Source organism: Magnolia sinica, chromosome 10, assembly GCF_029962835.1.
Source record: "Magnolia sinica isolate HGM2019 chromosome 10, MsV1, whole genome shotgun sequence".
In the NCBI taxonomy this organism is placed as follows: Eukaryota; Viridiplantae; Streptophyta; class Magnoliopsida; order Magnoliales; family Magnoliaceae; genus Magnolia; species Magnolia sinica.
The window spans coordinates 84,809,893-84,824,913 of NC_080582.1; the positions used below are offsets into that span (position 1 = coordinate 84,809,893).

Genomic DNA, 15,021 nt, shown 5'->3' on the forward strand with positions numbered 1-15,021 from the left:
CTATTGGGTGGCCTGGATCAGCCATGCGTGTGCAAAGTAAACACGTGCCAAAAATCACCTCTTCAAGCTCTCTTTGCATGAATTGCCTTAGTATCCATTTCTTATTTATTTTATGAAATAAAACAATATGAATGTATATACACATCAAACAATCAATTGAATTACTGCATACAACCAACATGCACAATATGGTGCTATTTGAAAATATAGTTCCGCGCCAACCCTAACCCTGGCGCATGTTAGACTTCAACGTCTGAAATATGGCCCACCAATGTCAGTGGGCCACTCTAGTAAGGCCTCTCTCCAACATAGTTCCCCGGTGGGGAATACTCGCACGTGATGTAGCTCCAGCCGCTGTCACAGATGATCTTCGCACACCCCACACGCTCTGTGGTGCGCCACACGATCTGGGTGTAGTGCGTACAATCTGGGCCGGTACATGAGTTGTCGGAGTAGTGGTACCATTGCTTCTCAGCCACCCATGCTGCAACCGCGTCTTTAGCCGTCGAACTGCGGCCTTGCCCGATGAAGATGTTCTCGCCGAAATTGTAAACCGGAGAGTGCACCAACGCGCAGTCGTGGCGCCTCTGGTTCGAGTACACACGTGCATACGTGGCAAGGTGAGGGTTCCATTTGAGGGGTGGGACCCCAACCGCTTTCCGGGCATTGTTGTGGGCCTCCATGAACTGTTCGATCAGCTCGGTCTTATTGGCTCTCGCATCAACGGTGCTGATTGGGTTGATCACGAGGGTTAATGACAAGGACATGAAAAGGGTGGTCAGGATTAGTGCAAATGGAGCCATTGGTGGTGAAGTTGGTGCGTAGGATAATCAAACAATTACTAAAAACCAGTTTTGGGGTTTTGTTTGTGGAGTGTGTGGTTGTGATGGGCTGATGGACAGGTGGGCCTTATTTAAATAGGGGCTTGAAATGGAGGGAGATTAGAGGAGGGATTTTAGTTGCTTTCCGGCTAAGATTAGAAGGGTACAGGTTCATTTGATCAAGGGATAGAAGTTGTGTGATGTAGAAGAAATCTGGCCGTTGGATTGTCTGTTTTGCACTTTTGCGGAAGGAGATGCTTTCTATGGTTTGTTTCTGAAGCGGCTTCCTTTCTTTGAGGGACTTGCAATTTCAAATTTGAAACCTGAGATTTTAGTGGAAGAGATTTGGCAAGCCCCAACGCATTACACGTGTGAAAGATCCGAGGGCGAATTTGATGAAAACGAAATGGACGGCTAAAAAAAGTTGGCCGGGTTTTTCTATTCCATCCATTTGCATCTAACATTGTGGCCCATTGTGGTGAGTTGATCAGCTTAATTTGCCAAGCAGTTAGAGTGTGGGACCCACCTGTTGGGCAGCTTGGATCTCACATCCATGTCCCACGTGGGCAGATAAGGTGGGCCATTTAGATGGACGTGTGGGTTTGCAAACCTGTCAGTAGAATCCTTATCCATTGGACAGCAAAACATGGTGTGTGCAATACGTTAACATGAATATCATGTGTATAACGTCTGGTGTGGGTTGGGGGTGCTGATGGGTTGGGTTTGGTTGGGACCTGGTGCCCGGCCCCCGGAGCCCAAGCACAAAATTAGCTGCACCCAGAACCAGACGACTCCAAGAATTGATAAAATCTCTATTTCTGAAAGTGAATGTTACTAATCCATCAGATGATAAAGTGCGTCCCACATGTGGAAAGAAAGCGTTTGGACCTTTAAGTTACTTAAGATAAGCTACTTATGCCTCATATAGCCTAACGTGGTTTTTTAACTTATTAAGCTGATAAGTATATTTAGTAAATAACATACTTATTATTAGCTTCTTCTCTCCTGACTTTCTCTTCAACAACTGTTGAGGGTCAAATATTGCATATCAGACCCAGTTACTGCCTGGATTTACAAGCATGATGCCGCTTAATGGCCTGATTTAATCATATTTGTGATGCAGGGCGTATTCACGAGCATGGACTGAAAAAGGGTAGTAAAAGCATGGATTTGACGCTCCGAGAGCACCAAGGCAAGGAACGGACTCCAGGGGACCAAGATTGATGAAATTACACGCCAGGGATCCAAGAAAAGCGAGAAATTGAAGCTCAAGGGGCCTGAAAAGTGTCCAGAATGCAAGATCATAGGGTTCCCACCATCTGATCAGTTCAAAACTCCATACGTAGTCTGAGGACCATAAATGAACCGTACACGTAAAATTTCAGCTCCTGGATCACTGTGAAAGTGGCCCAACGGACAGATCAGCCCACAAATTACTGATCTGGGGCCCACCTGATCGCTGGATACACCTCATCTTCGGTCTCAACGCCTTAAAACATATGAAGAACCAGACGGACGGTGCAGATTCCTCGAAAAAATTCATACGTGGACCCCATATGAGATGAGTGTGCATGGTGTACATGTGCACTGGCCGTGCACAACAACACAAAGCCCGGTCAAACGGTCCATTGACCGAGCTCTCCCTCTCCAACTCGACTTCATTCCTGCGGCAGAAGCAGAGGCTGCGGGTGAATTTTGTGGCCCACCACCGTGATGCAGTGAGATGATCCAGACCGTCCATGAGATTCGTATGGCCTATGCCACTAAGGCCTAGGTGGCAAAATGCGAAGAAACAGTAATGATAGGATTCCAGCCGTTCAAACATAGAACGAACGGTAGCAAGAAAGATTCTCTGGGCCGCACCAAAACTGATCCAAACAAACCCATACTCGACTGAAATTGTTAAGGGAATCTGGTGGACGGTTTGGATTTCTCAAGCGACAAGGTAAGTGGGTCCCACCGAGAGTCCAGCGTCTAAAATCCGGGCTCTGTTTACGCAGCCCGCGCACGACCGTAAAAACCGGAGCTTGTGGGGTATACTGTGATCTCTATCACTGTCGGATTGCCGATCCAAACCGGCCAAAATCCTTATAAGTGGGTCTTTTCCCCAACCAAGAAGAAAAAAAACGGAATTTAGGACGTTCCGCCATCTCAAAATCCATTCAAACGCAACTGTTTTGCGTTCGTATGCAAGCTGGCTGCGTAAAAAAACGGGTTCCGCAACCTATTCCGTTCGGGACTCGTCAGCAGCTCTGGGAGGAGGCTGTTCATCTTTAAAAGGAGGTCTCGGTTTGGAGAAAAAAAGAAAAGAAAAGGGGAGCAGGAGTATTTTTGCTGCTGCACGTTGAACAAGTTTCTGGCGGTTTCAGTTGCTGCTGCACGTTGAAGAGAAGGCTGGCGGTTTCAGTCGCTGCTGCACGTCGAGGAAGAAAGGAAGAAACGAGGACGAAGGGAGGATTGAAAGAAGAAAGAAAAGAGACAGGGAGCTACGGCTGCTGCTGAGTGGGAAGGCTGGATCTGTTCTTCTCCTTCCTTCTTGTTCTTTTCTATTTTTTTCTGTTTATTTACTTTGTTTAAGAGGTTCTAACATGATCATACTAGGCTAAACCTCTTAGCTAGGGCTAAGAGGTGAAGCCTGTAGCGAGATGGGAGAGTCTAATTATATGCACTTAATTAAAATTTCGAACCGAGTTTAAGTTGATTTTTCAAGGAATAGTTTTGATAGTCTTTAATGGTCTCTTGTGACTAAAATCAATGGGCCTGCAATGGCTTTGAATATTCCTTTCCTTTTTATGTTTATGAAGTCGAGAACCCTGTTGTTCATCATTGTCCCATGGGCATGGTAGGATGACAGTACCCCTCCTAACCTTCATAATCATGTTGATTGATTGGTAGTTAGATTAATTCTGTTGTTTGCTTTGTCTCATGGGCATGGTTTGGTGATGGAATCCATTCTAATTCATCCATTCTTCATCTCTTGAAACCTATATCAATGGCAGTACAGTAAATTTCCATAATTTGTGATCCTGGCATACGATCTCCCTGATCTCTACAAGTGGATCCTCTGAATCCCTAGTTTTCTTTTCTCTGAATTCCTAAAAGTCGTAGATAATTTTTCCATAATTATTCCTTAATTTCTAGATCACATCTTAGCCTAGTTCTAGTTCTTCTTGGTTTCGGATAACGTACAGGTATCAGTCCCTGTGGATTCGACCTCGGTCTTACCGAGTTTATTACTACATCACAACCCTATACTTGGGGAGTGAACAAGTTTTTGGCGCCGTTGCCGGGGACTGATAGTTACGATTTTCTGAAATTAATTAGTTTTAGAATTAGGATAAGATTAGGATTTTATTAACTTTAGTTTTAGATTTTTTCTATTTGATTTTTAGAACTAACTTGTTTCCTGTTTTGTAGGATCCTGACATAAAATCTCTAAATTGGTAATTCTTTCCTAAATTCTCTACTTTTTCTTTTTATAGAATTAGGGTTTAGATCTTAGAAACTTTCTAATTCTAGTATCCTCTGTTCTGTAGGAAATAGGTTATTTTTAGAATTTAGGTTATTTAGAAATTGACTTTCTATTTTGGTTCTATTAACTTTCTAATTCTAACACTTTTTGAATCTAATTCTGTTTCTTAATTTATTTTTAGGATTTTTGTTTAGAAACTAACCTTCCTATTTTGTAGGCCTTTAAGATAGAAATCTCTATTTTGGTACACTCCTTCCCTACTCTCTATTTTTCAATTTTCTTGTAGTAATTTACTTTTTAGTTTAGGCTTTCCTAGTTTACTTTAGAAATTTCCGTTTTTCTTTAAAGAATACTTTCTTTTAGAAATTACTTTACTGTTATTTTTCTTTTAAAGTATCGTTTCTCTCCTTTATAGAATCTAACTTATTTTTGTTTTATTTTGCAGGTCCTTAACTTAGGAGCTTCAATTTGGTAATCCCTTTCCAATCCTCTCTCTCTTTCGTTCTAGATTTTCTTTCCTAGGGTTAAGTTTTTAACTGAGGGCTGCGAGTGTTTCATGCCCAAGTGGGCCCGTGACAACACTCGACGTCTCTTGACTGAAGGAGGAGTGGTTGAGGGGTTGACTATCCATCGCAGGATTAGACACCGCTCGAAATCCCCTGAGTTAACTGAGGTTATGGCTGAAGACCAACCTCCTCTACTTCCACCCAGGGTGGAGGATAACCATGATGAGAATGAGGTGCAACAGGCACCCCCGCCTCGTACTTTACGAGATTTTCTACAACCGGCGGGAGTGAGTACGCCCTCATGCATGATTTTTCCTGAAAACACAGGACAAATGGACATCAAGCCAGGAGTTATCCAACTCCTTCCCAAATTCCATGGACTTGAATCAGAGAGTCCATATTTGCATTTGAAAGAGTTCGATGAAATTATAGCTACATTATGTTTTCCTAATGTATCTGAGGATACAATTAGGCTGAAACTCTTTCCTTTTTCCTTAAAAGAGAAAGCTAAGACGTGGTTACATTCACTGCGTCCTAGATCCATTGGCACATGGAACGATATGCAGAGGGAAACAAAAAAAGCTTCCCACAACATAAAACGAGTACCCTCAGCAAAGCGATCATGAACTTTGCCCAAAAGCAAGATGAACCATTCTTTCAATGTTGGGAAAGGTTCAAAGATTTGGTCAGATTCATGCCCACAACACGGATTTGAAACGTGGCGCATTACAAATTTTTTCTATGATGGATCGACATCTTCCATGCGCCAAATGGTCGAGACAATGTGTAATGGAGAGTTCATTAATAAAGACATCGACGAGGTATGGGACTACCTCGATAGTTTGGCTGAAAAAACACAATCTTGGGACTATTACCCAAAGTCGAACACCACGTCTAGGCCAACTCAATCAAAGGAGAAAGGTGGATTATATCTCTTGAAAGAAGAGGATGATCTCAAGTGTAAAGTGACTACGCTCATAAGGAAAGTTGAGGCCATGGAAGGAAAGAAGGATAAGGTCAATGAAGTTGTTTGCGGCATCTGTGATTGCAACATTCACACAACTGAAAACTGTCCTACAATACCTGCCTTTCGAGGAGTGTTGAATGAACAAGCCAATGCCGTAAATAACTATCAAAGACCTTTTACTGGACCTAACTCTAACACATACAATCCTGGCTGGAAAAATCATCCAAACTTCAGTTGGAGAAATGGACAAACGGCGACTCCTCCAGGTTTCTTCAATCAAAATCCAAATCAAGTGAAACCTCAAGAGGAACCGGTTCAAAATCCCATACAAGAGCTAGCTCAGGCAATGCGGGGAATCACAGATTTTATGCAAAAGATAGATTCTCGTATGACGGTTATAGAAAAGGGGATGCTTCCTGCACAACCTATCCCCAATCCTAAACCGCAATACGAGAATAATGATCCCAGCTCTTCAAATCAGATGGGGCATGCTAAATCCATCACCACTCTTAGGAGTGGGAAGATCATTGATAAAACTCTTCCGGTTAGGCCCGAAAAGCCTCAAGAACCAGAAGAGGACAACAATGATGGATCCACTGATGCCCCACAAAAAGTGGAACCGGAACTTCTAGAGAAGCCAGTTGCTCCATTCCCCCAACGGTTGGTTTCACCAAAACCTCTCTCTAACTCTCAGGATATTCTAGAGGTGTTGAAACAGGTGAAAGTCAACATTCCTCTGCTTGATGTCGTTAAACAGATACCTTCATATGCCAAATTCCTAAAAGACTTATGCACGACCAAGCGACGGAGAATTATTCAAAAGAAAATCTTCTTGACTGAGAAAGTGAGCGCCATCCTGAAGCAAGACGTGCCGCAGAAATTCAAGGATCCCGGCAGCCCAACCATATCATGTGTAATCGGGAACCATCGAATTGATCACGCACTTCTTGACTTAGGAGCGAGCGTCAATTTGATTCCCTACTCAGTATACAAACAGTTAGGTTTGGGTGAATTAAAACCCACCCTAACCACACTACAACTTCCGATCGCTCTGTTCGTGTACCAAGAGGGATAATTGAGGATGTGTTGGTCCAAGTTGATAGATTTTACTACCCCGTAGACTTTATCATCCTGGACACCGAACCCATCAATAACATGAGCACTCGATTCCCGTCATTCTTGGTCGCCCATTCCTTGCCACGTCAAATGCAATTATCAATTGCGGGGAATGGTATCATGACTATGTCTTTTGGAAATTTGACATCGAGTCAAACATTTTTTCAATAACGGCAACAATTCGAGAGGATGATGACGATTTCCACGATATTAACATGATTGACTCTTTCGTGGAAGATACGACACCTCTGACCTTATCCTCCGACCATCTAGAGACGTGCCTGGCCCACTCCCATGATTTTGATGACGACATGATTAGGGAGACTTGCGCCTTGCTTGATACTGCCGGTACTTGAAGTTAACCGATGGAGGCCACAATTTGAAGAATTACCACAAACCGATGTAGTGCCTCTCCGTCTAACCTCAAGCCGCCGAAGCTTGACCTAAAACCTTTGCCCTCGATTTGAAATATGCCTATTTAGGTCAAGATGAGACATATCCGGTGGTGATCTCTGCCCACCTGGAGAAGGAACAGGAGAGTATGCATATATCTACTCTCATTGAGCATAAAGGAGCCCTAGGATGGACGATAGCGGACCTCAAGGGAATCGATCCCTCGATTTGTACTCACCGCATATATCTTGAGGATAATGCAAAAACCGCTCGCACCACAACGTAGACTAAATCCAAATATGAAGGAAGTGGTTAAAGCCGAGGTTCTTAAACTATTGGATGTGGGTATTATATACCCTATATCCGATAGTCAATGGGTGAGTCCAACTCAAGTGGTCCCTAAGAAGTCCTAATCACCATCGTAGCCAATGCTAATAATGAACTCGTGCCAACTAGAGTCACTCTTGGTTGGAGAATGTGCATTGACTACGGAAAGTTAATAACGTCACGAGGAAAGACCACTTTCCTTACCATTCATTGATCAGATCCTGGAAAGGTTAGTGGTCATTCCTATTATAGTTTTCTTGGACGGGTATTCGGCTACAACCAGGATAGAGATAGCCCTCGAAGACCAGGAAAAGACCACATTTACATGTCCTTACGGCACCTTTGCCTATCGAAGGATGCCATTCGGACTATGTAATGCCCCTGCCACCTTTCAGTGATGTATGCTTAGTATCTTTTCTGACATGGTGGGGCAATATCTAGAGGTCTTCATGGACGACTTCTCTGTTTATGGTCCATCTTTCAGCAAGTGCTTGGAAAGTCTTAAATGTGTGTTGAAAAGATGTGAAGAAAAGAACTTGGTACTTAATTGGGAGAAGTGCCATTTCATGGTTCGGAAGGGAATTGTCCTTGGGCATATCATCTCGCCCAAAGGAATCGAGGTAGATAAGGCAAAAATCGATCTTATCTCTAACCTACCTCCACCCAAGAACATCGGAGACGTGCGATCTTTCTTAGGACACGCAGGATTTTACAGGAGATTCATAAAGGACTTTAGTCTTCTCTCTCGCCCTTTATGTAATCTTCTTCAAAAGGATGCTCTGTACGAGTGGACTGAGCAGTGCCAGGAAGCTTTCACCAAGCTTAAGGGCACATTAACCACTGCACCTATCATGCAGCCACCCGACTGGAGCCTCCCTTTTGAACTTATGTGCGACGCTTCTGATTATGCTCTTGGGGCGGTCCTAGGCCAGAGAAAAGATAAGAAGCCCTACGTCATTTACTACACAAGTAGGACTCTGAATCCGGCCCAAGTGAACTACTCGACTACGGAAAAGGAACTCTTAGCCGTAGTGTTCGCCTTGGACAAATTTAGGTCCTACTTGATCGGATCCAAGATCATTATCTATACAGATCATGCGGCACTAAAGTATCTTCTTTCTAAGAATGATTCTAAGCCCCGCTTGATAAGATGGATCCTTCTACTCCAAGAATTTGATTTGGAAATTAAAGATAAAAAGGGAGTAGAGAACGTAGTGGCCGATCACCTTTCTCGCCTTAATACCTCCGATTCCCTTGAGGCGACCCATATCAATGACATGTTCCCGATGAACAATTTTCGAGTCTCCCATTCACCTTGGTTTCTGATATTGCTAATTATCTTGCTACAGGTGCCATACCGCCACAGTGATTGCAGAAGATAAGAAGAAATTTTTCACCGAGGTGCGCAACTTTTTCTCGGATGATCCTTATTTTGTTTAAATATTGCCCGACCAAATTCTAAGGAGATGTGTACTAGACGATGAGCATCAGAGCATCTCCTTCTGTCACTCTCAGGCTGTGGTGGTCACTTTTCCGCTAAAAAGACCACGGCCAAGATTCTGCAGGGTGGCTTTTTACTCGCCCACTATGTTCAGGGACACTCATGAGTTTTGCAAAGCTTGTGAGCGTTGTCGAAATTGGGAGCATTGTCCCGTCGAAATATGATGCCTTTGAATCCCATCCTTATCATCGAAGCATTTGATTGTTGGGGCATCGATTTCATGGGACCATTCCCCCAATCGTTTGGAAATCTGTATATTTTGCTCGCCGTGGATTATGTCACTAAATGGATTGAAGCAATTCCGTGTCGAAAGAATGACCATCGCACGGTCATTAAATTCCTGAAAGAGAACATCCTTTCTCGATTCGGAACACCTCGAGCCATTATTAGTGATGGGGGCTCACACTTTTGTAATAGACCATTCGAGAGTTTAATGAAGAAATACGGTATCTCTCATAAGGTGAGCACCCCATACCATCCACAGACAAGTGGACAACCCGATATTTCTAAAAGGGAGATTCAAAACATTTTGGAGAAAACGGTTAACCCTGATCGTAAGTATTGGTCAATCCGATTGACCGATGCCTTATGGGCATACGGTTCTGCATTTAAAACCCCTATTGGAATGTCTCCCTTTAGACTTGTCTATGGGAAAGCTTGTCACTTGCCTGTGGAGCTAGAACATAAAACATACTGGGCGATCAAAAATCTTAATTTCAATCTGGACAACGCTGGCTCGCTACACAAACTTCATTTGAATGAACTGGAGGAAATCCGGAACGACGCATACGAGAATTCGAGAATTTACAAGGACAGGATGAAGGCATTTCATGATCAACATATTCTACGAAAATCATTCACACCTGGTCAAAAAGTCCTTTTGTATAATTCTTTATTACATCTCTTTTCGAGTAAGCTTTGATCTTGTTGGACCGGCCCTTACATTGTTGTCATTGCTTATCCTCATGGGGCCGTCGAGATAAGAGATCCCGACAATGGCAAGGAGTTTAAAGTAAATGGACATCGTTTAAAGCCATTTGTCGAGAAATTTGATTCAGAGGACATGTCCATGCCTCTGACTGATCCTGTTTACCAGGACTGATCTCCTAGTCTGATGGAGGTATAGGTAGGTTTATCGCTTTCATAGGATTATGATAGTTGCTTTGGTCTGGCTGAAGACGTAAACTTAGCGCTCCTGGGAGGCAACCCAGCTCTTCATTTCATTTCATTTTTATCATTAGTTAGTTCAATGTTTGTGGGTAACATTACTGCAAACCCTCACGAGACTACAACTCGTCCACTAGGGGTAAACTAGGGGTTTAAAGGCTTGTTGCATGCGCTAAATGCAATCGAGAGCACCTGCGAAAGTGGTATAGGTAGGATTTTATTTTTACTTTTGTTGGTTTCTCTCTTGTACTGACTCTCTTTTACGTAGATATTTTTGGAAAACTTCCTGATTCTTTCGTCCAGGTACTATCTTTCCATCACTCCTCTTATATTTCCGTTGTCCCATGTGCATTGCATGTTTATTTCTTTTACAGTGAGGACAATGTAGACTTTTGGTTGGGGGTGGGAGATTAGGTTTCCTAATCAGTGTTTTCTTGGTCTTGAGCGAAAAATTGTGAAAAATTTTGAAAATTTTCTGGAATTTCGTATAAATCCAAAGTGATTTTGATGGCCACCTGAGACACTTGGAATTACAGAATACATGGTGTTGGTAATTTTTGACTCCTGGGTTCAGAGTTTGAACTATTAATCCATGATTAGAAGTTTTAAACATTGATTGAATTATAATTTTACACGTCACATCTCGCTTACGCATTAAGGGTTCATTCGATTAATTTGGTGATCACTAAGCTTGAAAGGAACCAACTTGAGAAATTGAAAGGATTGGGCGAATGGTTTACACCATAGGTTTACTCCCTATAGGTGTAGATTTAATTCCCTATGAGATATGTGAAAATTTTGGGTGTACAGTCTTCATCATAGGTTTGCTCCCTATAGGTGAGGATTTGATTAAAAAAAAAAAAAAAAAAAAAAAAAAAAAAAAAAAAAAAAAAAAAAAAAAAACTGAAGGAATGAAAAGATGATCTTTGAGGCAAGCTTTGGTTATTATGAATTCTCTTGTTGATTACCAAAGATATCCTAAAATTAAGAATTGAATATTAATGTTGAAAGTTGGGATTACACTTTACATCTGTGGAACTCAATATTTAGAATTTTTCTAATTAATGGATTAACACTTGAGCTTGGCTATGAAGTTTACCATAAGCTTGATTTCAGGAGAAAGTAATGCCAACATTCATGAATCTTAGAATTCGAGTATCTGAATTCTTTTTCATAAATCTCTCGAGTTCATAAAAAGTGTCCCGTATTTCTCAACTTATTTTTCGCATACCTTGCTCGGGACTAGCAAGATGCTGGTTGGGGGTTGTATTGAGGGTCAAATATTGCATATCAGACCCAGTTACTGCCTGGATTTACAAGCATAATGCCGCTTAATGGCCTGATTTAATCATATTTGTGATGCAGGGCGTATTCACGAGCATGGACTGAAAAAGGGTAGTAAAAGCATGGATTTGACGCTCCGAGAGCACCAAGGCAAGGAACGGACTCCAGGGGACCAAGATTGATGAAATTACACGCCAGGGATCCAAGAAAAGCGAGAAATTGAAGCTCAAGGGGCCTGAAAAGTGTCCAGAATGCAAGATCATAGGGTTCCCACCATCTGATCAGTTCAAAACTCCATACGTAGTCTGAGGACCATAAATGAACCGTACACGTAAAATTTCAGCTCCTGGATCACTGTGAAAGTGGCCCAACGGACAGATCAGCCCACAAATTACTGATCTGGGGCCCACCTGATCGCTGGATACACCTCATCTTCGGTCTCAACGCCTTAAAACATATGAAGAACCAGACGGACGGTGCAGATTCCTCGAAAAAATTCATACGTGGACCCCATATGAGATGAGTGTGCATGGTGTACATGTGCACTGGCCGTGCACAACAACACAAAGCCCGGTCAAACGGTCCATTGACCGAGCTCTCCCTCTCCAACTCGACTTCATTCCTGCGGCAGAAGCAGAGGCTGCGGGTGAATTTTGTGGCCCACCACCGTGATGCAGTGAGATGATCCGGACCGTCCATGAGATTCGTATGGCCTATGCCACTAAGGCCTAGGTGGCAAAATGCGAAGAAACAGTAATGATAGGATTCCAGCCGTTCAAACATAGAACGAACGGTAGCAAGAAAGATTCTCTGGGCCGCACCAAAACTGATCCAAACAAACCCATACTCGACTGAAATTGTTAAGGGAATCTGGTGGACGGCTCGGCTGTCTCACGCGACAAGGTAAGTGGGTCCCACCGAGAGTCCAGCGTCTAAAATCCGGGCTCTGTTTACGCAGCCCGCGCACGACCGTAAAAATCGGAGCTTGTGGGGTATACTGTGATCTCTATCACTGTCGGATTGCCGATCCAAACCGGCCAAAATCCTTATAAGTGGGTCTTTTCCCCAACCAAGAAGAAAAAAAACGGAATTTAGGACGTTCCGCCATCTCAAAATCCATTCAAACGCAACTGTTTTGCGTTCGTATGCAAGCTGGCTGCGTAAAAAACGGGTTCCGCAACCTATTCCGTTCGGGACTCGTCAGCAGCTCTGGGAGGAGGCTGTTCATCTTTAAAAGGAGGTCTCGGTTTGGAGAAAAAAAGAAAAGAAAAGGGGAGCAGGAGTATTTTTGCTGCTGCACGTTGAACAAGTTTCTGGCGGTTTCAGTTGCTGCTGCACGTTGAAGAGAAGGCTGGCGGTTTCAGTCGCTGCTGCACGTCGAGGAAGAAAGGAAGAAACGAGGACGAAGGGAGGATTGAAAGAAGAAAGAAAAGAGACAGGGAGCTACGGCTGCTGCTGAGTGGGAAGGCTGGATCTGTTCTTCTCCTTCCTTCTTGTTCTTTTCTATTTTTTTCTGTTTATTTACTTTGTTTAAGAGGTTCTAACATGATCATACTAGGCTAAACCTCTTAGCTAGGGCTAAGAGGTGAAGCCTGTAGCGAGATGGGAGAGTCTAATTATATGCACTTAATTAAAATTTCTGAACTGAGTTTAAGTTGATTTTTCAAGGAATAGTTTTGATAGTCTTTAATGGTCTGTTGTGACTGAAATTACAATGGGTCTGCAATGGCTTTGAATATTCCTTTCCTTTTTATGTTTATGAAGTCAGGAACCCCTGTTGTTCATCATTGTCCCATGGGCATGGTAGGATGACAGTACCTCTCCTAACCTTCATAATCATGTTGATTGATTGGTAGTTAGATTAATTCTGTTGTTTGCTTTGTCTCATGGGCATGGTTTGGTGATGGAATCCATTCTAATTCATCCATTCTTCATCTCTTGAAACCTATATCAATGGCAGTACAGTAAATTTCCATAATTTGTGATCCTGGCATACGATCTCCCTGATCTCTACAAGTGGATCCTCTGAATCCCTAGTTTTCTTTTCTCTGAATTCCTAAAAGTCGTAGATAATTTTTCCATAATTATTCCTTAATTTCTAGATCACATCTTAGCCTAGTTCTAGTTCTTCTTGGTTTCGGATAACGTACAGGTATCAGTCCCTGTGGATTCGACCTCGGTCTTACCGAGTTTATTACTACATCACAACCCTATACTTGGGGAGTGAACAACAACTCATGAAAAAGTAGAAAAGCTTTGAAAAAATTATTTGAAGTGATTAAGTAATTTTAAGTAAAAAAGTTACTTATAACTAATCATAAATCAAACTCATTTATTTGAAATAAGTTACTTATCTACTTTTGTAAGTTGAAAAAGTAACTTATTTGGTGGTATTCAAACGTGTTGATAGTGCCTTTAATCTAGTGTTGTTCAGTCGACCGAAGTAGGTTGTAATGTTCCTGGTCGATCGAGAGACTGTTAATGTATTGATCGGCTGAAGGTGCAACTGAAATGGATGAAATATCATGAAAAGTTTCATATGGAGGTTCTAACCGGTTGCGAGATGGATGTCCCAACCTCTTATGCCAAAGATCAAATGAAGAAGTAATAACAACAACCACTGTACGTTGCTTATTAGCCATCGCTGCTATTCAAAATTTGCGTCATCATCACTTGAACGTTAATAATGCCTACATGGGGATTTCAGTGAAGAGGTTTATATGATCATTCCACCTAGATTTGCATAAAAGGGGGAGACTAGAGTAGGCCGCCTCAACAAATCATTGTATGGATTAAAATGGGCTTTATGACAATGATTTAGCAAATTTTCTACTTTATTACTTGACGTTGGCTATACCCAGGCAAAGGCATATTATTTTTTGTTCACGCGATCCACTGGCTCCTCTTTCAATGCAGTTCTTGTTTACGGAGATGGAATCATCACATTTATGTAGACCTTGGTCTTCTTAAGCATTTCCTAGGCATTCAAGTGGCCATGTTATAGTATATTTCTTCCTCAAAGAAAATATGCTTTAAAAAATTTTCAAGACACTAGTTTTCTTCAAGCTCCCTTGACCAATCTTCCTACGAAACAGAAGTTAAAGCTCACAATCCTCATTGGTCGCCTAGGGTTGTTTGATTTTTGAAATCCACTGTAAATGCGTCATAAATGGGCAATATTTCCTTCCTCAAGTAATTACCCTATTGTTCCTCATGCTTGATTTGACCCCTACTTTTTGAACGCTAAAAAGAGGGCACTGCGAAATATATGTGGGATCCACCATGATGTATGCGGCTTACCCACACCGTCCATCCATTATGCCACCTGAATTTAGGGCATGAAAAAAAAAGGAGAAAGATCCAAAGCTCAAGTCGACCGCACCATAAGAAAAAGAAAATTGAACACCTACCGTTAAAAACTTCTTGGAGCCACTATTTCCTTTGGTGTAGGCCACTTGAATGTTGGA

General features: G+C 42.3%; 1 non-coding gene across 1 annotated transcript; it reads right to left on the reverse strand.

Moving 5' to 3' along the window:
* Positions 1-5,403: 5,403 nt before the first annotated feature.
* On the reverse strand, positions 5,404-5,511 carry LOC131217827 (small nucleolar RNA R71). Its single transcript, XR_009157417.1, has one exon. It is a non-coding gene; the product is annotated as a small nucleolar RNA R71 (small nucleolar RNA).
* Positions 5,512-15,021: the final 9,510 nt, after the last annotated feature.